The sequence below is a fragment of the Pinus tabuliformis genome, chromosome Q (assembly GCF_031772625.1).
Source record: "Pinus tabuliformis cultivar Carrire ecotype Pingquan chromosome Q, CPIR1, whole genome shotgun sequence".
Classification (NCBI taxonomy): domain Eukaryota; kingdom Viridiplantae; phylum Streptophyta; class Pinopsida; order Pinales; family Pinaceae; genus Pinus; species Pinus tabuliformis.
In genome coordinates, this window is record NC_142296.1 from 204,734,732 (window position 1) to 204,751,798 (window position 17,067).

Here is a 17,067-nt window from a genome sequence, read left to right on the forward strand (position 1 = left end):
GCATGGCATACCGATATGCCGTCAAGGTCGAGCAAAAGTTTAAATAGAAGAAGTGAGTCTTTGTATATGCGAATCCGAAGCAAGGGAAAGGTGCCCCCAAACTGCAGAACAAAGGAAAAAGCCAAGGTGGGGCGACCCAAGACAACCCGCTAAAGCTGCAAGCAAGGAACAGCATCGTGAAGCCGAAAAAGGACACAGGAAAGTGGTGTTAGTTCCATAAGAGTTCCACTCACAACATAAGTGAGTGTCGGGCCATTCAGTCACTGGTGGCCGAGCTAAAGGTTTCAAAATTAGATGCATGTTTTGACTTTGATTTAGAACCCAACAAGGGGAATGACAAAGGGAAGCATATTATCAATTGGAGCCCAATGTCACTGTTTCCACCACGAAGACCCAAAAGGAGGAACCCGAAGATCCATAGGAGGAGGAGCGTCTCTTCCACTCCCAGATGTGGGTAAAGGGCTCCCTTCTACAGTTCATTGTCAATAGCGGGAGCCAAAAGAACCTCATTTCAGTAGAGGTAGTGAAGCAGCTGGGTTTACTGACCATAGCACATCCAAAACCATAAACCATCAGGTGGCTTCACCAAGGACGGGATCTTCGCGTCAGACAGCAGTGTCATCTTCCATACAACATCAAGCCATCCACGGATGAGGTATTGTGTGACATTGCTCCCCTTGAAGTTTGTGATGTATTATTAGGACAACCATGCTTGTGGAAGTGACATGCTATGTATGAATCAAGGCCCTATGCTGTTATTGTTACTTTGGGAAATAAGTTGTACAGGATACCAGAGGTAGCACCGCCTACCGCCATCTTCTTGGTTACTACAAAACAATGCAGTAAGCTCATTTCCAAAACCAGGAAATTTGTTTTCCTAATAATACGCCCTCAAGGAAAGAAGAAGACGGTGGCCACGACCTCTAGACATGGCCCCTCCGCACGACAAATACAGATGGATAAGGCCGTGGAGGATTACAAGGACATCTTCACCTCCCCTGTAGGGGTTCCTCTGCACTATCAGGTCAAGCACTCCATCAATCTGACCCCAGTGCGTTGAAGCCCAATGGACCAATATATCAGTGCTCCATTCTAGAGAACAATGAAATCAAGAGGCAGATTCAAGAGTTGCTGCAGAAAGGTCACATCCGTCCAAGTTCATCGCCTTGTGGGAGCCTGATCATGTTGGTACAGAAGAAGGATGGGACTTGGAGACTCTGTATTGACTATCGGGCACTGAACAAGATCACTCTCTTTAATAGGTACCCGATCCCATGGATTGATGACCTATGGGACCAACTAAAGGGGGGAAATATTTCAGCAAGATCAATTTGAAGTCAGGATATCACCAGGTACCAATCGAACCCTCCGATGTGTGGAAGACTTCCTTGAAAGCCAAGGAGGGCCTTTTCGAATGGTTGGTTATGCCTTTTGGATTACCGAATGCTCCTGCAACCTTCATGAGGCTAAAGGATGACATCTTACGGCCATTCACCAACTCATTTGTAGTGGTATACTTGGATGACATCCTGATCTTCAGCCAGAGTTGGGAAGAGCACCTCCACCACATTCGACAGGTTCTTCGAACACTGCGGCAACACAAGTTATGTGCCAATTTTGAGAAATGCACTTTTGGCATGACCCAGGTTCAGTATCTGGGATACATTATTGATGAATAGGGTGTGCATGTGGATCCAAACAATATCCAATCCATTCGGGATTGGCCATCTCCAACCACTTTGATAGAGCTTTGCAGCTTTCTAGGTCTTGCCAACTTCTACCACAGGTTCGTGTTGGGCTTTTTTATATCACTTGGCCCTTGAGTCAAGTCACCAAGGGAGGAGTGAAAGCAAAATTCTTTTGGTATGAATCTCAATAGAAGGCATTCATAGAGTTGAAAGATCGCCTCTAGTCTGCACCAATGCTCGCATTACCAGACTTGCAACAACCATTTGAGGTTGAGACAGATGCCTCTAACTATGCTATTGAGGCAGTCCTTACTCAACACAGGCATCCAGTGGCATATCACAATGAGACACTTTCAGACACATTCCAGAAGTATCCCACTTATGAAAAATAGATGTATTCCAATGTGCAGGCCTGCCGACAATGGAAGCATTACATTTTGGGGAAGGAAATAGTCATCCACACAGACCACCGACCCCTTCAGTTCATACAGACCCAAGGGAAATTGCAGAATGATTTCCATCAGAAGTGGTCCACATACCTGCAACAGTTCCATTTGGATATCAAGTATAAGAATGGTAGCACCAATAATGTTGCATATTGCCTCAGTCAACCACCGATCATGGCGTTAACCACTGTGCTCAACTCTTGTGGGCATGAGACTTCTGATTCGCCACTTCTCTACAAAAGCGGCCTAGAATTTTGCCACACATACAAAACAATCTTGGAGGGTCACCATGTTCCAGATTTTCACCTCTAGGATGCCCTGTTATGCCACCTGGGTCACCTTTATGTTCCTTCAAGCAAGCGTGCCAAGATTATTTGGGAAGCACACTACAGTCAGGCTGCTGGGCATTTCAGGGTCGAGAAAACAGTGGAAGTACTGTGGAAGTATTTCTATTTGTCGAATCTTCGACAGGATGTCGGGAAGTACATCAGATCATGCACTTCCTGTGCAATTACAAAACCGACCATCAAGAAGCAAGGCCTCTATACCCCGCTGCCTACCCCTAGTCAAACTTGGGAATCCATCCATGGATTACATTTCAGGCCTTCCTTCCACTAGGCATGGAAATGACTATGTTTTTGTGGTCGTCAACAGGTTCTCAAAGATGGCCATTATGGCAGCCTGCAAGAAGAATATCACAGCAGAAGCCACTGCTAAACTCTTCTTTGAATGAGTGTGGGTACACTTTGGGATCCCACAGTCTATCATCTCAGATCGGGATAGCAGGTTCCTCAATACATTTTGGTCCAGTCTCTGGTCGATGCTGGACACCAAACTTACTAAGTCCACAGCCTTCCATCCTCAAACTGATCGCTAGACAGAGGTTGTCAATAGAATGATCGTACACATTCTATGCATGTACAACTCAAAGCATCCACGCACATGGGACGAGAGCCTCCCCTATGTTCAGCACAACTACAACCGGGCTCCCCATAGCTCGACTGGCCATAGCCATTTTCAGGTGGGCTTGAGATTCCAACCACTATGTCCCATTGATGTGGCCATGCCATTTGCAGCTACTCACGCAGATTTGGCTCATGTCCAATCTGAAATAGATAAGGCAAACAACTTCATTGAGCACATTCAAAATATTCACCAGTAGGTCCATGACATTCTGGAGAAATCAAATGCCGAGTACAAGCAGCGACATGATCAACATCGGGTGCCGCACAAGTTTTAGGTGGCCGACAAAGTCTGGTTGCATTTGCAAAAGGAACGCCTTACCGAACCCTATCGGAAACTCAGACCACTCTGATATGGTCCTTACACCATTACCAAGGCTGTGGGAGACAATGCATTTGAGCTCAACATTCCCCCATTCCTTGGCCTGCACCCAGTGTTCAATGTGGACCGCCTTCGGCCATACTTTCCACCATTACTAGACACATCCGACACTGCAGAACAACTCACACCCACTGAGTTAAAACCAGATTGCATGGAACAAGCTGCAACTGATTGGATCATGGACACACAGATCAAGCACACTCGCCAGTAGAATATCCAACTGTATCGAGTTGTCAAAGCAGGCCAACTCCTTCACCAGGGCAAGTGGCTCACCAGGGACCAAGTTTAGCAGAAGTTCCCTCATCTCATGGAGGAACTCAACGCAATGGGGACCATTGTTTCCTAAGGGGGGAGGAATGATCCAGGTGTATATTGGTGGCCACCCGCCAATTCCACTTGGAACCCCACCATTTCTTCTTTCAATTTTTCAATTTCCTTAATTGTAGCACAGTTTACTAATTTTAGCAGTTTTTCAAGTCTTAAACTTCCAGAGCCGTTTTGAGGCCCTAAACGACGTTTTTTTGGAAATCTACCACCAGCGATTTTGTCTCTAAAATCATTTTTTCGTCATAGTCCTCGAAGAGATCTTTCCAACAGGCTATCATGCGCATCAAACAGAGATAATATGACCAAGTCGCGACCCCGATAAGTTGGTTGTCCAACTCACCCCAACGAGGCCCATAAACTCTTGGTTTTACATCTCTCTTAGGTTAGGGTTTTGTTTGTTTAGGGTTTTCTCTTATTGCTCAATAATAAAAAATTCCCTTGAGCCTCATTGTAAGGTAGTTCAGAGGCATGTAGCTGACACATCTCTTCTCAAAGATAAGCTACCATCGCCCTAGCTGGTTTATTTCCATTTCTGTTTGTAAGCATATTTCAGTATTTTACATTAATGAAATGAAGTATTATTTTCGTTGCATCTCTGTGTTTATGGTTATCTCTATAATTTGTTGCATTCCTATTTAAATCAGGAACAGAGGACTTCTAAACTAAAAATGTCCATGGGTATTCCACTAGATAGTTTGTCACAATAGATCTACTAAAATATACTAGAAAATATGAAATCTACACTATTAGCATTAATTTCTCCTTCAATTTATGGACTTGTTAATTACATTTTATTGAATCTGTATACAAATTATAATTATGAAGAAAATAGAGAATAGTGAAATAAAACTCACAAAACAATCATTAACACAAGATATAACCTGGGAAACCTTTTTAGGGGAAAACCCAACTTGAAGGTGAGGTTGCTTTGCTCACTTTCTCTTAATGGAAAATGGATGCAAATACAAAGAAGTGAGGCTTGTAGCTCATGGGCTACTATTGTGAACAAGCCCTCTCTTATTTCTCTCTTTGTATCCTTTCTCAACTACTATGCTCATCTATGGAAAAAAATGCTCTCGATATAATCAAACACAAGTTTCCTCCTAGTGGCCTGGTTATTACACAACCTAATAACCTACTAGTGGTTAAGTTTGAATTCTTTAGCTCTTAACTAGAGCTACAATATTAACTCTTCTAGAATACTCTTTAATATCATCGTGTGGCATCCTCTTGAATCATTTTGGTAAAAAAATGAAGCTAAACTCGTGGGTGGCATAATTTTTTCATATGGACTCAAATTGAGGAAATTATTATGCCACAGGAAAGGCATTTGTCTGTAGAATAGTAGAAGTTGGTGTTTCATATAAGAGACAAAGTTTTACCCCAAAAAAATGTCTTTGGATTCCTGAAACTACTTCCGAAAGGTTCCAAACCCAATTTACCAAGCTATGACCCACTAATAAAAATGGTCTTGTGAGTCAATTCCCTTACCTTTTCCTCTCTAAAATCATAAGGATGGATAAAAAATGATATAATGATCCAATTCAAAGCAACTTCAAGGAGGCGTTTCATCAATTTCGGATCCCCATTCACTATCTGAAATGGGGTAGATGAATCTTGCATCTAGTAGTTTTCACAATGTCTTTGAGGGCAGGGTTCATTCTCCTCTAAGGTTGGAACATAGGTTTACATCCCTCTTTAATGTAAATATGATGCATACAAAATGATGGATGAAACACTTTCATTTCCTTATATTCCCAAGAAAAACATCATTATGTTGTCTTAATACCATGCATAGTTGCTCTTCTTGCTCTACTGAGAGGGAACGGTTGATTTTTATATTTTTGGATGGACTAATTTCTGAAATCTTAGCATGATCTTGATTAGATTTGGTAGTAAACAGATCAACCCATGGATCTTTCTCAAGTTTACCTAAGGATTCTTCCACTAGCTCATCAATTAGTAGGGTAGCAGGAGGCTAATTTTGTGAGTTTTCAATAAGGTCATCCTCATCTAGCTTCTTGATTCCTATAGTAGTATCTAATGTACAAACAAGGTATAGGGATGACTGATAAAAATATTCCTCCTCCTCTTCCTCTACCCACAAAGGAAAGTTATGCTCAACAAAGGGTTGATCAAGGGGATATAATACAATTTTCTTTGTGAGATGCCCATTTTTATAGCCATGTTTCCATCCCTGCAACTAATGTAAGCATTAACAATGGCTAACCAAGGTCTCCCTAAAATGAGAGGGTACCTATTAAACTTGGTTTTGTACTAGAGGACAAGGAAGTTTGAGGTGTATTTATATGAGTCAATGAAGACCATCATATCCTCAATAACTTCCTCAGAGGCTACTATGGATCTATCTGCAATCTGTAACATTGTAGTGGTCTTCCTCAAAGATCCTTGGAGACTGAGCTTCCACATAGTTTCCTTAATCATAAAATTGATTGCAGTGCCAAGGTCAATCAATGTGTTGGGGAATAAAATAATATTGATCTGCACATCCGCTACTGGGCTACCAAGATCCAAATATTTTGGGGAGGTAACCCTCCCAAGTATTATATCAAACAACTGCCCAACAACATTAATATTGTGGGAATATCTTTTTATTCTTCTAGGTCTCTTGAAACGTTCTTCCATGATAATATTGTTGTAAATGGGGACATCTTTGATGGCCCGGAGAAGGGGTATTTTAACACACATATTTTTCAGTTCTCCCACAATTTGAACCTCTTATATGGTGTGTTGTTTAGGTTGGACCAACCTTTCAGGACATGGAAGCATATTGGATTTAGGGACACTATCTTCATTCAATTCTTCAATATCTTTAGTTGGAGAAGGTGGGTGAGCATCTAGAAGTACCTTCCCAGACCTAAGTTTGATCTCCTGGATCTCCACAACATAAGCAAGATAGGATGTTTCCTGACTATAGACCTATTGGCCTACTTTTTATTCGGGTTTAGATTGGGCTGAAAAAGAATCTAAGGTTACTTGGGTGGATTATTTTGGAGTAGTTTTGGTTGAGGTGGAGGAGGAGGAATTGAGGTAGGAGGTTGGGATACCTGAGGCCTCCATCCTTGTGAAGAGTTGTCCCATGGAGGAGGTTGAGGTTGGTATGGCTGGAAGGGTGGATTGAAAGGTTGAGGAGGATACTAAGGATAATAGGACCAAGGAGAAGGCATATACTAAGATGAGTGATCTGGAAGATCCCAAGGATGAAAGGGTGCATTATGGTTTATATTGAAAGAAGGATAATTTGCACCTTACATGGCTTGATAGCATGGCTGAGGCCCTTTTGGCCTTCTCTAGTTGACGAAACAAAGCTGCTCCGAGCCACTCTCTACTCCTTGATATACAACCTTCGAGCCTGGAAGAGAGGGACATTTTTGAACTCCATGGTTCTCCTCAAAAACAAAGTAGACCTCTATGACATTCAGTGAGCACTCATTTCTGGGGTGCCTCTTGGTTCCCCAAGGTAAAAAGATAGCCAATGCCCTTTATGCCTTCTCTTTCTTCTTTTCTATCTACATAGTAACCATTTGTTAAGCGAATGTGTGCAACATCTCACTCTTAAAGTATTATAGCATGCTCCCTATTTCATGTTTGATGGTTGAAGTAGAGGGAAAAGATTTAATCGAGCCTTGGCTAGACCTACCCCTCTTCATTGCTGCCTTAGAATTATTTTTGAATATTGTCTTGATGTCCTCATAGGTCATACGGTAAATATCTCCACCAAACAACATATTAATGGTCTCCATCAAATCCTCCCTAATCCCTAGGAGATGTACAAGCTTCAAGGACTTTGGGTCAAGGGTGTAGTTAGCTCTTCTATAGTTGGGTTGGAATCTTTCCTTATAATCCTCTAAAGATTCATCTAGCCATAAGGTCATTCTAAAGATATCCTCATTGGTTTCCATTGATTTTCAATAGTCCCTGTATTTCCGATTGAAATCTAATTGCATTTGAGTCTAGGTAGTGATTTTGTCCCCTTCCAAGCTCATGAACCAGCGCAAGGTTGCATCCTTGAGTGTAGAAGGGAACAATTTTAGCTTATGTTCATCAAAAGTGTAATCATGGGTTGTACAAAACATTAAAAAACTCAAACATAAATGTGTCAGGGTCCTCAAAAGCTAAGCCATGAAAATGTGGGATAGCAGTGGGGCTTATGCTTTTCATTCTAGCATCTACATTGGTTTCTCTGATAGGAAAAATCTCAATCTACCTATTCTAAGCCATGTTTTGGATAGGTGATGTGGGTTTTTCAAAAAAAATTGGTTGCTCACCTAAAGGATCTCTAACTCTTCAATGGTAAGAGTAGGATGTTCATAGTCACCAAAAAATATTAATGGTTGACTATTAGAAGGGGTAGGGGTTTTTGGTATGAATTTCCCTATATTATCCCTAATCCTATGGGTCATGAAATAAGTTTGTGCTTTTTGTGTTTCCCTTCCTTTTTATTCTTTTATTCTTATTTTTTTTCAAGACAAACAAAATTGATGCAAAGTAAAAGTAAAATGAAAATAAAGTAGCTATGATAAGAAAACACACCTACTTAGACACCTCCTCGACAACAACGCCAATAAGTGGTGAGGTTCAGTATTGCAGCAAGAGTGTTGCAACTTCCAAGGCTACCAGCCATAATTACCAAATCAGGGTTCTTACAAACTTAGAGGTGATAGTGTTGTATGCACAGTAGGCTAAGATCTACTACAGTCACTTTGAAGAAATGGACCAGACCAAGGTACACAAAGACCACACTATCAACTGAATCTATATTTGCAAGGAAAAAGATTGCATGAAAGAAAAGTTCTGATCTACTTTGCAGAAATGGAAATGTTACCCTATTTGCAAAGATGGAAATTTTTCTTGCTCAAACATAAATGCTAACCTATTTGTAGAAAATGTAAAGGCTACACTACTTGCAAAAATGTAAACATTAATCTACTTGTGGAATTTAAACATGGCATTGAAATGAAACCTATTCTATGCATAAGAAACAACAATGCCGAAATGAAAATCCTAGCTTAACTGTAAAGAAAGAAAACTAATATATCTTGCATAAAGAAAAAGGGCCTGTAATAAACCTTTAATAATTGTATTCAAAGAGATTATACTTAGAAATAGAGTTCATTAGATTCTTCATGAGGTGATCAAGAAAATCATTATTGTGTTATCCAATTCATAAATCTGTCCACTAACCCTAATTGTTGAAATGTATTGCAGTGGTAAAGGCAAGTCCTAAGTGGTATTCAATATTCCTCACCAATGGTTTCAGAGCCTAAGGGACTTTATTCAAGGCCATGAGCTTCAAGGGAAAGTACAGTCAAGTTTACATGGTGCTACAGGATTTCTACAAGATGCTACAATATTGCCCTGTTTTTCTACAGGATCGGATCCATGAGAAATTTGAGGGTGGAGTAGGTGATCTAAAGGTAGGAAAGGGTAATGGAAGGTAGATTAAGGTTGTATGAGACCCTTTCCAATCCTAGTACCCTTCAGGGGCCCATCTTACACAAGGATAAATGCACACAGTGGCCTTCGATAACCCTGAATTATACTCTTAGTGAATAGTGCTTTGAGGGAGTTGTTGAGGTTGAAGAAAGGGAGATGGTTATGGGATGAGGAGTGTGGATGTCAATGTCAACCCTACATATCAACAATAGCTCATGAAAACCACATAAAGTTATTCAATCTTGTCAAACTCATACAACATATTGACAATGTAAATTGCAGAAAAGTAAAATGATAGAGAAAGGATAAGTTGAATTTTATTTGAAATCTAACTATTGCATTGAAAGAAAACCTATATTTTAGTCTATATTAGACCTGCATCCACAAGAGTTTATAATTCATGTGCTCAAATAAAAATACTAACTATTCACTACCTTGCAAAAAACATTAAAGCAAAGAGGGTACTAATAACAACTGCAAAAGAAAGAAACTATATATTTTTGGCTTGCCAAAAAATTATCTTCAACCACACTTCCCATAAGAGAGGTGCTAGATAGACCTACATAAGCAATTTTCATAAACAAACACTCCTAAGAAAGGAAGAAAAATCCACCAGGGAAGAAAATGCATAAGTAAAATACACGTGAGAGAGACTAGAGCCTCTAGGTTGGGCCCTAACCCAAGGGGACTCATCCCTCTAACACAAGCGCATATGGAAGATACCCATAGAATTATCATTAATAGGAAATAACATTCAAGTACATGATGAAAAGAAGATTAAAATGACAAGCTCAAGCTCCTAGCACTTACTAGTCCCTATTTTCTCCAAAATTTTGAATCTTATTGAGTCCTTCAGATTCCTTATTTATACAAAAATGACTGAGGGGAAGCCTCCTTGTAAAGATGGTTCCTTCCCTCTAAAAATACCTAGAAAGATGGCTCTAGCTCACTGAGATCCTCACAATCCTTGAGTGCATCAACTGTTAGTGGATCTTCATACTGTGGATAAGTAAATTCAGTGAGAAAGTGGATTTGTAGTTGAGTAAATGTAGGGGACAATCCTCCTACATCTTCTCTAGCTCCCTCCAACATATCTCTGCATAGTAAATGCACTCAAAATCACCCTTTTCATGTACATTCAAATCATATTAGGTCATGATATATGACATTCATCCTCTAGTATTCCAAATAAACACATAATAGTAAAAAAAATTGTCATTAAATGCAAGGAAAGAGGTAAATATAGGTTGAAGGAAGGCCAGATGGGCCTTATTATTTACCTATTAATGAGGTCCATTAAGAAGGTTTACATAAAGCCATATCAAGGTGAGGTCAATGCTTTGAAATTAAATCACTGGTTGTAGAAATTTGAGGTTTATTTTAGTGTTCATCACATAAAGGAGGAATACAATATTTCATTTTCTTAGCTAAAAATAGCCATGCCCTAACTTGGTGGGAAAGCCATGCGAAGACATTGAGGTTGGAGGGAGATCCTCCAATGGCTAAGTGGGAGGATTTCCAAACTCTCATAAAGTCACTATTTTACCCTATTATGTATGTAAATAACTAGTGGATTTGTTGGCATTACTTCAGGTAGAAGCAAGGGTAGAAGTATAGGAGTACTTGACAAATTTTATAAATTAGATGGCCATAATGTTAGGTATCTCCCCAAAGAACCTATATGTACTCTTCAAGTATCTGGGGGTCTACATATCCATCTATGAAATAAAGTGATGTTGTCCAAAGTATATTAGTAGATGAGGCTTGTGTACAAACATGATACTTGGAGAATGCAAGACAAACAAAATGGGAAATAAGTGGGTCGAAGCAGAAGGAGCACTAGGATGCTTCTAAGGAGTGGAAGAAGAAGTGGAATGGGGGAAAAGAGAAAATGACAACAACCATGGAATATTAATGAAAAGATGCAAAAAACCATTGTAACCATTTTATCATTGATGGTAATATAGAGGAGAAGTGCTAGAAGTTGGATCCAAAGACAAATCCTAAGAACCAAAATAAAGATTCTAAGAAGAAAAATATTATGGCCACAAATTTGAGTAATCAGGTGGAAAGCAACTTGGATATGGATGAAAATATTTTCTATACATCGGTGTATAAGGGGGTGAATCTAAGTAGCTTTCATCATTAAGAAGAGAATGAATTGACTAGAAGCTTCCATATAAAGATATAGGTCTATAAGGTAAATATTGATGCTCTATTTGACTCAAAATCATAGGTGAATTTCATTGTAGAAGAGCTGGTCAAAAAATTGCAATTGGAAGTTCATGATCATTAAAGCCCACATCCATTGGGATATGTAAATAAGGATGCAACAATAAAAGTAACAAAATATTGTAAAATCATATGTGGAATCAGTGATAATTTTATTGATGAAGTAAAATTAGATGTAGTTTCCCTTGATATATGTGGAGTGATGTTTGGAAGTCCCTATATGTACATGTGGGATGAAATATTCATGCAGAGAGCCAATCAGTACTGCTTCATCAAGGATGGAAAATAATCCACCATCAAGATGCATAAGGGAAATTCCAAAATTTCACTGGTAAGTGCCAACTAATCCTAGAAACTAATCAATTCGAGAAAGAAGTATGTTTTATTTTTTTTAAGAGAAAAATAGTTTGTATAAGAGCCATTGAGAGAAAATCATCCTTGGAGGAGGGTACTAAGGAAAAAAAATAACTACTAGAAGAGTTGCTACAAGCATATAGGGGTGTGTTCCAGGATCCTAAAGGGCTATCGACCAAGAGGGAAGTGGAGCACAAGATTCATCTATTACTGGACTCCTTGTTTCCCCACATTGGGTTGTACAAGTAGTCCTTTATAGAAGCATATGAGGTGAAGAAGCAATTGCAACTACTAGAATAGGGTGTCATTTGACAAAGTACCTCACCATGTGGGTCACCCATCATACTAGATATCACCAAGTTAGACTTAAATTATGGATATTACCAAGTTCAGGTCAAAGAAGAAGATACTTGGAAGACTACTTTCAAAACTAGGCAAGGTTTGTATGAGTGCTTAGTCATGTCATTTTGCTTATGCAATGCATTAAATACATTTATGAGGTTAATGAATGATATACTTAACCACTTTATAGATTTATTTTTTGTTATCTATTTTGATGATATACTAACATATAGTGATGCATGGGAGGAGAACATATCACATTTGATATAGGTGCGGGAGACATTAAAGAAGCACCACTTGTTGGAAAATATCAAGAAGTGTGAATTTTCACAACAATATTTGGTGTATCTAACGTATGTGATATGTGGAGAAGATTTGAAGATAGATCCTCCCAAGATGTATGCCATCATGAAGTGGTTGGTGTCTACCAATGTTTCTTAGATCATGAGTTTCCTTGGTAAAACACAATACCTAAGGAAATTCATAGCCTCATTTTCAGCAATAGTAGCACCACTCCACATCGTAACAACAAGTAGCAAGAGTTTCTAATAGGGAAAGGGTTAACATAGGACCTCTAAGGAGTTAAAGAAGAATATTAGTCAAGCATCAATTTCAATATTATTGAACTTTCAAAAACCCTTTGAAGTGGATATAGATGTGAGTGGGTATGTTATGGAAGTGGAATTTATGCAGGGAGGATGGCCCATATTCTACCATTCTAAAGTATTTCATGGGGCGGTTCTCAATTACACTACCTATGATAAGGAGGTCTAGTCCTTGGTGCAAGTTGTGAATAAGTGGAAACACTATTTAATAGTAAAGGATAAAATAATCCACACAAATCATTAGCCATTACAGTACCTGTAGGCCCAGAGTAAGCTAAAATAGACTAGGGATTACAAGTGGATTGGGTTTCTCCCATAAATTCATTTAGTGATCAAGTACAAGAAGGGAAACACAAACAAGTTAATTGGCATGATTTTAAGGAAATCCACGTCAAAGGTCAAAGATTTGGGAACTCTTATGAACATGGAGTCATTCACCCATGATCAATACAAAGAGGCATATTCAGAGGATGAGGACTTCTAAACTGAAAATTTCCATGGATATTCCACTAAATAGTTTGTCACAATAGATCTACTAAAATATAGTAGAAAATATGAAATATACACTATTAGCATTAACTTATCCTTAAATTTATGGACTTGTTAATTACATTTTATTTCATTTGTATACAAATTATAATTATGTACAAAATAAATAATAGTGAAATAAAACTCACAAAACAATTATTAACACAAGATATAACCTAGGAAACCTTTTTAGAAGAAAACCCAACTTGAAGGTGAGGTTGCTCTGCTTTCTTTCTCTTAATGGAAAATGGATGCAAATACAAAGAAGTGAGGCTTGTGACCCGTGGGCTACTATTGTGCACAAACCCTCTCTTATTTCTCTCTTTGTATCCTTTCTCAACTACTTTGCTCATCAATGGAAAAAAATGTGTTCAATATAATCGAACACAAGTTTCCTCCTAGTGGCCTAGTTATAACACAACCTAATAACCTACTAGTGCTTAAGCTTGAATTATTTAGCTCTTACTAGAGCTACAATATTAATTATTCTAGAATACTCTTTAGCATCATCATGTGGCCTCTTGAATCATTGTGGTCAAAAAATGAAAGTAAACTCGTGGGTGGCATAAATTTTTCATATGGACTCAAATTGAGGCAATTATTATGCCATTGGAAAGGTATTTGTGTTTAGAATAGTAGAAGTTGGTGTTTCATATAAGAGACAAAGTTTTACCCCAAAAAAATGTCTTTGGATGCCTCTAACCACTTCTGAAAGGTTTCAAACCCAATTTACAAAACTAGGACCCACTAATAAAAATGGTCTTGCGATTCCTTGACCTTTTCCTCTCTAAAATCATAAGGATGGATAAAAAATGATATAATGATCCAATTCAAAGCAACTTCAAGAAGGTGTTTCAATAGTTTCAGATCCAAACCCATGTGCACAATGGTGACAAGATAATTGACAACCATCTCTAAAATGGGTTATTGTACAAGCTATATAAGTTATGTGTGTTCTAATTCCCTGTAAAAATATCATCAATGGGAAAAAGGCAACAAACTTGTTCGTTGGATAGGTCTATGCGAATTTTGGGATAACAATGAGCATCATTTCATACTGGGAAAAAATATTTCTTAGTGAATTTTGGACTACATTGTGGGAGAATATGGATGTGAAGTTGAAGAGGTCTACAACATTCCATCCATAGACAAATGGGTGTATAGAAGAAGTGAACAAGACTTTGTTGCAGCTTTTGAGGGGTTATAAATAGAAGTATCCAAAGGCACAGAACAAAAATCTAGTATATACAAAACATTGTTATAATATAGAAGTCCACTCTTCTACTGGTAAGTCCCCATTTGTAACCTTTTTGGATATATTGCACATTCACCTTTGGATATTGCATATGGACACAAAGGATGAGTGAAGGAGGATCTTATAAGGGATTCCTTAAGGGAAGAAAAATTGTTGAGAAGATAAGGAAAATCCATCTACACATATAAGAGACACTACATAAATCACAAGAAAAATACAAGGTCGGGCATGATCAACACATAACAAAGAAAACCTTCGACGTGGGAGACAAAGTATGGTTATAGTTGAATAAGCAATGACTACAAGGTCATAGTAGGAAAATCAAGGCTCTATGACATGGCCCCTTTGAGAAACTAGAGAAGGTGGGAGATAACATCTATAGATTCAATTTACCCCCATACATGTGCATTTACTTAGTGGTGAATGGAAAGAAACTAAAACTCTATGAGCCTTCTATGTTGGATCATGGAGAGGAACATGTCCTACCTTCTATAGAGGGTTTGACACCAGATGCTCAGGAAAAGTTGAGAAAGGATACAATTTTAAAGACGAGGTCTTGAACTACAAGATAAGGGCAACACAAACTTTGATAGATTGGGTTGAAAGGATAACTTCCAAGCAAGGCTAAATGATACACCCAAGAGATAGTGGAGGAAAAATTTCCTCAGCTCATTTAGTAGAAGCTTTTGGGGACCAAAATATTCCCAAAATGGGGAAGTATGATCTGGTTCAGATTGTCATATTATTTTTACTCCATCTTGATGCTTTCAAAGTGGAAAAAGTGGAGGAATTATCGCATAGGACCATTTTTACTAATGGGCCCCATTTTGGTGAATTGAGGTCTAAAACCTTCCAGAAGCAGTTTGAGACATCAAATGAAATTTTTTGGGGGGGAAACTTTGCTTCAAGAATGCAGAAACCCCAAACATAATTCTACACACAAATGTCTTTCCAATGATGCAACAATCACCTTAATCATAGTTCATATGCAAAGTTTATGCCACCAAGAATTTGACCTTCACTTTTTGGCCACCATGATTTGAGAGGATGACACATCAACCCCCATTATTCATGGAAAATGGACCAACCTTATGATCATGATGAAGAAGACTCTATAAGAGTTTATATTGTAACTCTAGTTAAGAGTTGACGAGTCAAAATTAACCATGAGTAGGCTATCGAGTTATGTTATTACTAAGCCATGAAAAAGGGGTTCCATTCTATTCAAGAGCATTTTGTTCCATAGATGAGCATAGTATCCAAGACTGGATGGGAAGGGAGAAAACAAAGAGGGTTTGTTCACTATAGCAACCCATGGGCCACATGTGTCACTTATTTGTACTTACATGCATTTCAATTTAGAGAAAAATACCAATTAAGAGTAATGTTACATTAAAAAAAATTAATAATATATACATTAAACAAATTAAAAATATTTCAATATCGGCCATAAATATAATATTTCAATGTCCACCTTGAATAACATAATTTTACATCAACTTTATATATATAAAGTAATTATAATAAAAAAATTTCTTTAGTGTGTTGTTCAAAATCAAGGAGATGTGAAACTCTTTTTATGCTAAGGGAGGAGTTGACACACTCATATATAGATGAAGAATCAGCATAGATCTATCTTAAGTCCAGATCTATCAAGATTTATAGATTAAAACTCTCGAGGTGTAAAAATTTTCATTTTTGTATTTTAGAAAAGTTTTATACCTCAAAAAATTTAATTTTTTAAATGCATTATAAATCCAAATTCAAAACAAATTTATACTAATTTAATAAAATCAAAATAACATTAAAAAATATTATAAAACTTAAATCAAAATAACTTTAAAAAAATTATAAAATTTTAAAGTAAAAATTATATAGTATTAATATTGGAAAAAATAAATGTGAAAAATTATGAATTCAATTATTGCACATCCATACCATGGAAATTATTACTACGCAGGAATATAGAGTAGGATAAATATAAAGTTGTTTGATACTCTTTTACGGACAACGGTTGATACTATTACTGCATGTGGGTGACACAAAATAATTAGGCACGAGTATAAATCGAGTACAAAGGTATTCAAAAAGAATCAAACAACCATTGATACTGTCATATCAAGTAGGTGCCATAAAACTATTATTAATTTAAACACATTTAAAAAAAAAGTAATTTCATATAACTTTCTAGATTTTTGTGAACTTACTTAAATTTTATTGGTATAACTGTTTTATTATGTCACTACGGGAGCACTGAAATATAGGATTGGCATTGTGATATTAATCTCACCTTTAAAAAAAATTGTAAAAAACTTTCGCCTTTCCAAAATTAAGGTTTAGTACACATTGACGACGCACTTGTTGCACCACGTATTAGGGTTACTTTTTGACTAAAGACCTGCATTATGGAGTGGTGAGAAGACTTCGAAAACAGGCTGGATTCACAAGGACTAATCGGCTTGCTATATTAAGTCGAAGATCTGGCCTTG